We start from the raw sequence: 12,618 nt of genomic DNA, 5'->3' as shown, positions 1-12,618 counted from the left end.
ACTCAGTCTGAAAATACAAGAAATGTAAAATGAAAAATAGCTTAATAGAAACTTAAAATAATGTACTTGGAGATAGGCTTAAGCGGAACACTTCATAACTTTCCATTTGTTCTGTGGAGGGGGCCTCTAATTTCAAAACACCCGGTATATATATATGTATATATATATATATATATATATATATATATATATATATATATATATATATATATATATATATATATATATATATATATATATATATATATATATATATATATATATATATATATATATATATATATATATATATATATATGTGTATATATATAATATATATATATATATATATATATATATATATATATATATATATATATATATATATATATATATATATATATATATATATATATATATATATATATGTATGTATATATACATACATACATATATATATATTGTATATATATATGTATGTATTATAATTAGCAAGAACTCGCTAGAAAATTGCTCCCTCTTTTTTTTTCGTTTACTGTCTGCCGATCGATTGATAGACATATCTGTCTATCGACATGCGTGCCTACCTATCTATCAGCCTGAGCTGGACCACGGGGTTAGCATGGTCATAATACAAGGGATTAAAACTGATTGTAGGCCACTCCCTTTAAGTAGAAAATTCCTTATTCGAGGCAAAAGTGAATCTGTCTGGCTTTTTCTTTACAGGCAACACACGCGGCCCCCGCCCAGCCACGGACAACAGCTGACAATGACTCAACTCCCTATGTGCCTGAATGTGCCCCCTGCCCATAGGAGAGGGCATAAAAGCAACCAGCAGCCCAGAATTCAGCCTCAGACACGCGCTGGACGACATAGGCTAAAGAAAAGACGGACACACTCACCACCACACCCTTGGCTGGACGATGCCCTTAGCCCACGACTTCTCCATCTAACCATGTGGCCTTTCACAGAATACTTTTGCTTTCGTGCACTTCAACAACCAACCACATGTTCCCTTCGATGCTGGCCTGATCGATAATCATCACCTGGCGGCAGGCGCTTCGTGCAGTTCCCCACGTGTCGCTCTCACCTTCGGAGCCCCTGCATCCTACCACGTGGAAGATTGCACTTGCCCTTGGAAATCGGAAGTCATCCACGGACCGCCTTCTGCGCTGGAACCAAATCTCCCTTACAGTAAAGTGCTCTGAAAAGACGTCCATTCAGTCACGCTTTTTCCTCGTAAAATTTACTTAATTTGAGTGCCAGTAATCACCGAATCTCTTGTTAACTTTCACCGGTGCTACTCGAGTGTCGGCAGTGCAAAGCCATTATTAACTCATTGAAGCCCATTGGCACCCTCAGTGCAGCTTCGAATTCATTATCCTTTTGTCTGGTTTCATTACTGGCATATAATTTGTGTATCTCTCATTTCAGAGGGACCTATAGCGTGGAATCTTCTCGGACTGTGTCTGGAATCCCGCAGTTTCATTCATCCCGTAGGAATCCCCTTCAGGATCAATAATTTAATTGCATTTCTCTTTCCCATAATAATGTTTTTTTTATGTAAATATACTCCTGTAGGTTTACCCATGTGTTTACGTAATATTTCCCTTCAGTAGTAAGTTTAGTTACTTATAAGAGCCAAATAAATAACTAAACAAACATTTCAATAAGCGTGAAATAATTGATGTTAAACTATATTAAATTTCTATTTCACGCCCCCAGGCTCGTTATTAAGAGACAAATGGACTCTTTCTCTTTGCTACTTCATTAAAATATTCAAAAACAATCGACAGTAATCATAGGCTTACCGTAACTTTACTAACACTTTTAAAAGGAATACTTCTTGAGATATATGTATGATATATCACGATTTGACGGCCAGGACTAAGAACGGCGGTCCTCCTTTGCTGAATCCCTCTCTTCTGCCCCGGCCTTTTTTCAACCAAGGAAAATGACGCATGCGCCCCCAAGTGGGTGCGTTCTTTCATCCCAAAACGTCTTTTGTCACTAAATCAACAAACAAAGACGACAACATCCTAAACCAACAACAAAAACACTATCAACAAAAGAAAATACGAAACTACAGAATAATACAAACCAACTGTATTATAATAATATTCACAACAAAAACACAACCGCTCACTGAGACTTTCATAGATCTCCTATCGAGTCCCGATACACTCCCAACAAGCAAAAAGATATTTACAGTAGTCCTGCAATAATGAGGGCCTTTCTGACCTCAGCAGCCTTTTTGAGCGGTTTTCCTAATTGGACGGGTGCCTTTTAGTTCCATTTCAGCAGGAGCAGTGTCTTCCAACTCCTGCCACAGTTCAAGGGGGTACAACTTGACGACAGGTCGCATGATTTGACCATGTGTGGTCCGGAGTGTAACCACTGTAATATATTGTCCGGTCCCACATGCAGCTGAATAACCTGACCCATTTTCCACCTATTCCTTGGCCCTTCGTCATGGATAAGTACCACATCACCCACTTTAGGCCAGGAACTATGTTTGTTTCCTGTACGATGAGATTCACGGAGAGAAGTCAGATACTCCCTCTCCCATCTTTTCCACAGATCATCACATAACTTGGTGATGTATAAAAATCTTTTCCTGTACCCCTGTTGTCATTATACAGAGGGTCTTTAGAGACTTCTCCCAATTCACTACTTCTCTAGGGAAGGATCTCAGTTTCCTTCCTAGGATCAAATGGTTGGGGGTCAAGATTTCCAATTGATCCAAGTCCCTGGAGTATAACTCAATGGTCTATCATTGATAATGGATTCGAGCTCTATCATTAAGCAAGATAATTCATCATACCTGAGCAGAGCTCGACCCACCACCTTTTCAGGCATGCCTTTAAAAGCCCAATCAATCTCTCCCAGATGGCTCCGAACCATGGTGCTCTTGCCGGGATGAACTTCCATTGACACTCCACTTTATTCAGATGTTCTTGTACTAGGATGTTTTCTGCCATCACCTTAAGATATTCCGAGGCCGCAACAAACGTGGTGGCATTATCACTCAACATTAATGAAGGGAATCCTCTTCGGCTGCAAAAGTTCCTAAAGGCCATGAGGAACGAGTCGCAGGACTGATTTTTCACTAGCTCCACATGGATGCCTCTAGTCACTGGGCATGTAAATAAGATAACATATGCCTTTTCTGGATTTTGATTTTTCCCTTTCGTCCACAATGCTCCGGTGTAATCCACGCCTGTGATGGTAAACGGTTGTTTTCGTTGCACCCTAAATTCTGGTAAGGGTGGAACAACATTTGCTCTATAGGGTTTGCCCTGTGTCCTTTTGCAAGCGACACAATGATGGATTACGCTCTTGGTCAACTGTCTAAGCTGTGGGATCCAAAATTCTTGTCTCACGCTAGCCACAGTTGCGTTCCTCCCCATATGAGCTTGCATATCATGATGTTCCCTTATTATTAGTTTTGTAAAAACAACCTTTGGCAGTAAAACTGGAAACTTCGCTTCCTCTGTTAGCTGTGCATGTTCCAGCCTACCTCTGCATTTTATTATATCTCTGTCCAAATAGAGATTTAACTGCTTTATGAGAGTTGACTTTGGGTTTTATCCCCTTCTTAAACTTTCATATTCTTCAGAGAAATATTCCTTTTGTAAGAGGACAATCGTCTTGGATTTAGCTTTCTGTAGCTCCTCCAAGGATAAATTCCCTAATTTCCTATTATTAAATTCATTTACAATTTGTTAAAAACGCATTATCCATGCGACAGTTCTATAAAATTTACCTACCCTGCTGAACCTTTCCCAATTCAGCAGGTGAGTTTCTTCATTGCCCCCTATAGTATGGACCAGAACACTTTCAACCTGCGTTTGTGCATCTGCCACCCATGTCCTATCAATTGGCCAGGTGTGATTTTTTAACCAGGAGGGTCCCTCCCACCAAAAAGAGTTGTTGGTGATCTCTTCAGCCCTCTTTCCCCGTGTTATCCAATCACTGGGGTTTTCACTAGAGGGTACATAGGATAAGATTGCCCCCGGAATTAGAGAGTTTATTTCACTCACTCTATTTTTTACGAACACAGGCAAAGTATTCTTTGACACTAGCCAACCTAGGGCAACTTTGCTGTCTGACCAGACAATTATCCTTTTAAATTCATTTTCCTTAAAGGATTCGATTATAAACTTACACAGCCTCGAACCCAACAATAATGCCATCAATTCCAATTTTGGAATGGTTAATTCCTTCATGGGCGCTACTCTACCTTTGCTATTATTATACGAGAGGATCTGCCATTTGTCCTGTATGCCACGCAACCGTACGATGTTTTGCTAGCATCACAGAATATGTGAAGGGAGTCTGCTTTCCCAGACTAGTGTTTCTAGGAAAAGAAATTGTTAGACTGTCATCCAGATCTTTGGATAAAACTTTCCATTGTTCTTCCAAAGGAACGGTAAGTTGTTCATCCCAATTTAGTTGTTGTTTCCACATACTCTGTAGGAATATCCTTGCTCTTATCGTGACAGGGATAAGCATTCCTAATGGGTCATAGATTTGCGCAACTGCACTTAATATTTCGCGTTTAGTCCGACCGGACTTAAGATGTTCAGGAGTTACGGTTAGTATATCTTCCTGTATGTTCCATTTCAAACCCAACACTTTGTGTGTTATTTTTTTTTCAGACGCAATACGGTAGGCTTGAGCCACAGTGGTTAGTGAGTCACTATTGCTAATCCACTCTTTCAGGTATAGATGTGCCTGAGCAAAGATCTTGTTTGCGTTGAAGAATAGGTCGACTAGTTCATCTTCACTGTCAGAGGTGAATTGCAGGTTATCCACATATAAGCCTCCTCTCCTTATGGTATCTATCAAATCAAAGTGACCAGTGCCACACTTTATATTTGCCATTTCAGGGTGACCAGTGCCACTCCTTGTATAAGCTAAATGTGATTTGATGGTGGCGTTTAAGAGAAAAGGCGAACAAGTGGCACCAAACAATACAACTCTGAATCTGAATGTTATTAATTTACTATTTGGGTCTGTTGGATTCTCTAACCATAGAAACCTTGTGTAATTTCGGTCTTCTTCTCGCAGTTGTACCATGAGAAACGCCTTCTCGATGTCACTGATGCAAGCAAAGGTGTCCGTTCTGAATTGCAGTAGGACTTTGAGTAAATCTGTGGTTATGTGTGGTCCAGTCCACAAACAGTCGTTAAGGCTCAATCCTGTCTTGCCTTGTCTTAAGGAACAGTCAAATACTATTCTTATTGGGGTTGTGACACTGTCCTTGCGTACGCCATGATGTGTCAAGTAATGACAATTCACAACCGTGTTATTTTCTTCTACCCTTTCTATAAACCCCCTATCTTCCTGATCCTTCAGGATTTTTTGATAGTGGTCCAGGTATTCATTATTTTTCTGAAACTTAACACATTGTTGTTTTACCCGGCTCAGTGCTATACCATAATTGGATGAAAGCCTTAATTTATTAGTCTTCCATGGCAAGGCCACAACATATTGTTTATCAGTCTCAGAAAAGGTTATTGTGCTTTCAAAATCCTTCAGAACTTTCTGATCTTGTTCCTTCAGTTCGCTGCAATCAATACCCATTTTATCCAAATTCCATAAGGTATCCAAATCATTTTTCACATTAGGTTCATATTCATTAGTAGCCCCAATAACTTCTTCATTCACTGCTAGCTTTAAAATTGTTACACGAGTTTCCTTCACAGGGGAGCACTACATGATCCTGTTACCACATAGCCAAATATAGTTGGTAACAACACTAGCTGTCTGAACTTTCTGAATCCTGGATGTAGTATGTTATACACATTGTCTACACCTATCAGTAACTCAATAGGTGCCTGACTTTCAACTGGTAAATCAAAATCCTTATCGGCCAAATTGATCTTAATTTTACACAAAGTTCTCAAATTCCCTTTGACATTAAACCTTTTGTATATTCTGGCAGTTCATCCACCACAATACAATCCATTATGATCAATCTACCTTTATGAGGTACAGACACACTTACTGTTTCGTATTCATCTACAGGTTTGCTTGTTAAATAACCCCTAAGGCTATCTTTTCAATGCCTTTAGATTTGTATTGTAGTTCTGTAAGTGCTGACCTTTGATAAAGGATCTTTCAGCACAGGTATCCAATAGGCCTCGAAGACGCACTATTTGTCTTCTTTTACCCTTCAACGCGATTGTGGCTGTTGGGAGTATAGATCTTTACTGGTGTTTTGGCCTTGTTCCTTTACAGAAAGTGTTCCTACCTGTACTCCACTTTTAGTGTTGGTTTTATTTGGTCCACTGGTTTGAATTTTATCACAAAGAACACGATGATGTTTCAGTTTACAACCGTTACCACAGCTTCGCCTCTCACAATCCACACTGAAATGTTTGCTTGACGCGCACACGTAACACAATCGCAAAGACCCGAGACGATTCAACTTCTTTTCTCTGTTAGCATAGGTCTTGCACTGCGTCCACCAATGCTCGCCTTCACATAAAGCACATTCCCTGCGTTGGTTTGAACCTGACTTATTCACATTTATCTTCAAGTTCTTTGTCTTTGGCCTCACCGACTGAGCTTGATTGATGGTAAAAGTAGATACAGAAGACAATGTTCCAGGTTCACGTGTTTCCACTGGATTAAAAACTTTCAAATTATGAATTTCTTCTTCTAAGTACTTCTTAAAAGTGTCGAACTTCAACCAGTCGTCTCCACTTCTGCGTTTTACCACCTCACTGATATTTCTAGGCAGCTTGGTGTAGAGAAGAATTGTGTAAAGCTCGTTTAGATCTAAATTTTCACTTTCAAGCGATCTAACAGAGCACTCAAAGTTAGCTCTGAAGTTTTGGAGCGATTCAGCATCGGCATTAGGAGACTCTGTTTCCAAAAGTCTCTTCACTAGACAGAGTTTAATCTCGTCCTTTTGCCATACGTAGACTGAAGTAGTTTTACAGCCTGATGATACTTATCACTCTCGAGCTTGAAACCTGATATCAACGTCAGAGCTTCACCTTCAAGTATACTCCTTAAGTACGAAAACTTTTGAATTGGTTCTAGATCAGAACGCTGATGTACTGACACATTGAACAATTCCCAGAATGTACTCCATTCCAACACATCCCCTTTATAATGTGGAAGATCTAATTTTGGCAGACTTATACCGGTTGTAACAGGCAACGTTGGTTGAGATGGATTTCTACCGTGTATGTTAGTAACAGCGGTACTCATTCTATGTATGTGAACACCAATATTCATTTCATAGTCGGATTGCTTTATCATTTCATCCACTTGACCATCTTCATTAGTCAAAGCTAATATTTTTCTTATCCAACTCTTGTACAATTTTCCATTGTTTACTTATAAGGTCTCCCAGAGAGTAAATTGTATTGGCGTCACCATCAGCAATGATAGCTTCCATCTTTTTTAACCAACTAGAGATCACAGATTTGTGACCTCCACGCTTCTTCACTAAAGTTTCCAACTCAGACATCTTGCTCAAGAATTATTAAACAATCAAGACCAATAAAATTCACAAAATTCACAAAATTTCAAATTTACCCAAACACCAAATTCAGAAGTTCAAAATTTATTCCCTACAACAATTATCGCCAATCATAAATATATCAAGAAGAAATTTCAAATAATTGAATTTTATTATGGGTAGTCTCAAATCCCCACCCCACTTGACCCCATAAACGTATATTACATTGGATAGGTCGACCAGTGCCGATCCTTTCTTTTGTTTTATGCTACCACCATCCTTGTGGTACAGCATCATCTCTAATTCTCCTGTAGATTTTCTTTTGCTAACTCTTTACTGGCTTCATAATTCAAATGGACTCCGTCGTTGGCCAAATCAGCTTCTGTGAGGCCATTGCCTATTATGTCATAATTAGTTTGCCTTAACTTTTTGTTCAATTTATTCCTACCCTTGCGGTATTCATCAGGGTCCAAATATCTTGTCGATGTTCGTGGTTCTATTGTGACTATGTATGACATTTGAACTGTGTCAAGTTCATTAAAATCATCTATGAGACCTGTAATATTATTCCTGATGTCATTTATCGAACAAGGATCTTCATTATCTATATCATTACTTCCGATAAATAACACTACTACTTCAGGGTCATAATCTGCAATATCATCCAATGATATATCGTCACAAGCGACACCGGGATTCGAGTGTACTATAAACCCAATGGAACATTAGATTTAGTTTGCTCCAAGTCATTTATTCTTCGAAGTAATCTTTCATATATCCCACCTGTGAGTGTCCTATCACTACCACTTTATGTGTTCTTGACATTGCCATAGTTGCTAAGAAATCCAGTAAATAACGAAAGCAAAGGAGACTATGAAGCCAAGCGAGGGCGAAGGAAATGAACTACCGCTTTATTATTCAATGCATTGAATTCATTATCAAACAATACAAAAATCGATCAATTTCCATAGGTCCTCCGTTCCAACAAACAAGGTGATCGTCCGAACGTTAACGATAATGGTTACCAGTGCAACTCATCAAATTTCAATCAACATAAGAATATTCCTTAACGTCGGCACGAAATCAAATAAACTTCACAATACAATAAACGAAGACACACCATAGGAAAATATCATAAACACAATTCAGTTTACCAAGCAAATGGCAAATGACGTAGGTAATTTTTTCTGCCGACTCAACTACTGTTGTTGACTAATTCCAGAAACAAACAAAAACAACGCTAACGATCAGTCTGCGTTGGCTCGCTAGTGCGACGACAATCCCGTTTCAATTCGAACCATATCAAATCCTGTCACGGCACCAAATTTAGTTACTTATAAGAGCCAAATAAATAACTAAACAAACATTTCAATAAGCGTGAAATAATTGATGTTAAACTATATCAAATTTCTATTTCACGCCCCCAGGCTCGTTATTAAGAGACAAATGGACTCTCTTTCTTTGCTACTTCATTAAAATATTCAAAAACAATCGACAGTAATCATAGGCTTACCGTAACTTTACTAACAGCCAACTGTTCACAGTTTGCCAGTGCAACTATCCAAGTTATCAACCAATTAATACAATTTATGTCACCTCGACAGTATGCATACCACAAAATAACACAAGATATAACAACCAATTGATACTTAGCTGAATTGTAATAAAACACTTTTAAAAGGAATACTTCTTGAGATATATGTATGATATATCACGATTTGACGGCCAGGACTAAGAACGGCGCTCCTCCTTTGCTGAATCCCTCTCTTCTGCCCCGGCTTTTTTTCAACCAAGGAAAATGACGCATGCGCCCCCAAGTGGGTGCGTTCTTTCATCCCAAAACGTCTTTTGTCACTAAATCAACAAACAAAGACGACAACATCCTAAACCAACAACAAAAACACTATCAACAAAAGAAAATACGAAACTACAGAATAATACAAACCAACTGTATTATTCACTTATTTTCACTCCTCCCTCTTAACCAGCCAATTAATAATTCGAATTTCTGAACAAAAACACTTCTCAGTTAACTGGTAGGCTTGATTTACTGGTGGGAAAGAAGTGAGCGGCCTATTTTGAACTCAGGTAGGACAATAGCACCCCTTTGACCCCCCTTGTTATCACGTGTCCAGTGATATAGGGGAATCCAGACTGTGAGGTAGACTGGGAACTTAACCCTTAAGTACCTAACCCTAAGATCTATTTTCCTACACACTTTTGCTGGCTGTGTGACTATTTTGCAGGATGACTGACCTAATCCAACGGACGCCAATGCCACCAAAGACGCATCTTGCCACTCATAACCAGAGACTTGGTACCCAGACGGCAACACAAAAGGTCGCACTGCTCTCCACTCATTTTTTTCTTCTGGAGGGACTAAGGCATCGGACGACCGTTCCTTGTATGTTAAGCGTGAATATCCACAGGCCCTAAAAGGTACGTCAGAAGCAATTAGTCCCCGAGCCAGTCTTTTTCTCTCAGTGAAGTTCTCTCCTTTTCTTTTTATTTTTTTGAATTTTCACTTTTCATTCTCCAAACCAAACCCTTTGTTAAGAACCTAACGCCAAAGCAACCCAGAATTACGTCCCCATGACTTATCCAAACCTCGAGCTAACTCAATTCAGTGATCAGTAGTAGATTACTCCCTCCATAGTGTTACTATGGGCTAATTAAATTTCATTAATCAATTCTTCCATGGTGCATTGTTTAGCATAGTGAGAGAAATTCCTTTGTGGGAATGCTAATCCTGATTTTCTTACAGGGTCCTCACTACTATCCTGGTCAGTCAACCCAGCCCAGAACTCACCACTCCAGCACCATATTTCAACAAAAGCATGACTTCCCTGATACGCAGTCTGGGGAGCAATATCCTGTTTCAGCTTTTCATTGTACGCAAGAGAGCCTAATCATCCAAGACGACATTAACTCGTTAGATGCAGAGATTTATTGCACATTGCCAATTTGCTTTTTTCTCATTATTTGAGTTTACTTGCTGTATTATCAACCTTTCAGATTACCGCCTTGGTTGTTTTTTTCTGTAAATAAACTCAGTTTAACGTAACTTGCTAATCCTTTCCCATGGTGGCCTTCCAATCACGACTTAACTAATGGTAATATCAAGGTAAGTTGTCCTTTTCGCCTTCATTTTGTTACAGGTAGGTCTTCTTTGTTGGCCCCTTAAGGCAGTAACTAAAAAAAAAAACCCTTGCATCCCTCCAAAGAGACCCAATCTGTAAGAATATATATATATATATATATATATATATATATATTATATATATATATATATATATATATATATATATATATATATACATATATATATATATATAGCATATATATATATATATATATATATATATATATATATATATATATATATATATATATATATATATATATATTTATATATATATATATATATATATAGTTATATATATATATATATATATATATATATGAGCATATATATATATATATATATATATATATATATATATATATATATATATATATATATATATATATATATATATATATATATATATAATATATATATATATATATATAGAGATATATATATACATATATATATATATATATATATGTATATATATATATATATATATATATATATTATATAGTAGTATATATATATATATATATATACATATATATATATATGTATATATATATGTATATATATATATATATATATATATATATATATATATATATATATATATATATATATATATATATGTGTATACATATATATATGTGTATATATATATATATATATATATATATATATATATATATATATATATATATATATATATATATATATATATATATATATATATATATATATAGTACGTATTTCAAGTGGTGCTAATTTACTTTTACTGTAATCAGTAGACCTTGCAATAAAAACCTCGGAATGCTGTAACTAGAGATAAAGAAGAGCAAGAAGTATGGTAGGTCACCAAGTGAATTTAAGTTAATATTTAATTTATTTATTATATGCAATAATTGTGAATCAAAGGTGACAGATCTCACAAAAATGAAAATATACAATAATCACTGAATTGGAGGTTAGCACATCTAGTAATTCAACGGTGTACATAATGGACCATATATAACAAGTGTTTAAATTTTCAAGCAGCAATGCAATCATATCAGCCTGGTAGGGTGGATTCCTCTTGGCAAATCAGGATGGCAGAAGAAACATCTACTTGGTAAACTACACTCTCAACACTCCTGACGAGACTTATAATAAGATAATATCTTTCTTAGGATGAGTTAACAAACAGGTAAAATGGATTGCATTACTCTAATCACTTCTAGCAAGGGAATGGCGTTACTCTACTGGCACTGATAAGTACACAGTTAAAAAAGTCAAAGGAAAAGGGATTGAATTAAATCATGAATTGTGTGAGAGAGCCATCGAATCAATGAAAAAGTTACACTGACTTAGAACTAACCCTCGAATCCCAGGACATACTATACTTTACTTCTTTGTGATGGTTAGATAGAAGTTTCTCCATGTGAGGTAGATCTGAACTACCTTGCGATGACGCCTGGCTCAAAGGTCAAAGTCCTCCAAGTGTATGGGAAGGTGGGGTCCTGCCTGGCACGCGGCTCAATGCTCAAATGGGCAGGGCCTTCGACAGACTCAGGTGGACTGACAGGTGAGCTCTGCTGACTTGCCCTTTTTATGGCAGAGATGTGCTGGAGGCTTGGCTTCCAGCGATGACCCGGGCACTTACCTGCAGATTAGAGGGAAAGATTCTTCACCAGTAAATGGAAAAAGATGTGGGGGTTAATTAGATATGAGGCTTAGCTAGAAGGAAAAAGTGATCTTCTCTGGGTGTTTTCCCTGGTGACATTAAGGGATCATGTACTGTGGGTCTACCTATCCCACTACTCAAATGGAAAATTTTTCTGAATTACAAAAGAAATACATTGACAACAATTTTATCAAAATGTCATGATCTAAGTCACATGTAAACCCCCTTCCTCCATATTCTTTTTTTATTACTGTCATCATCTACTTGACTTGTACGTTGGCAAACAGGGAAGTTATGTCTAAACTTGCAAATTTACAATCTTTTATGTTAATTTTGGATAATTCTTCTATAAGGTTCATGTCA

Source organism: Macrobrachium rosenbergii, chromosome 18, assembly GCF_040412425.1.
Source record: "Macrobrachium rosenbergii isolate ZJJX-2024 chromosome 18, ASM4041242v1, whole genome shotgun sequence".
Taxonomy (NCBI): Eukaryota; Metazoa; Arthropoda; class Malacostraca; order Decapoda; family Palaemonidae; genus Macrobrachium; species Macrobrachium rosenbergii.
This window is presented reverse-complemented; position numbering follows the sequence as displayed.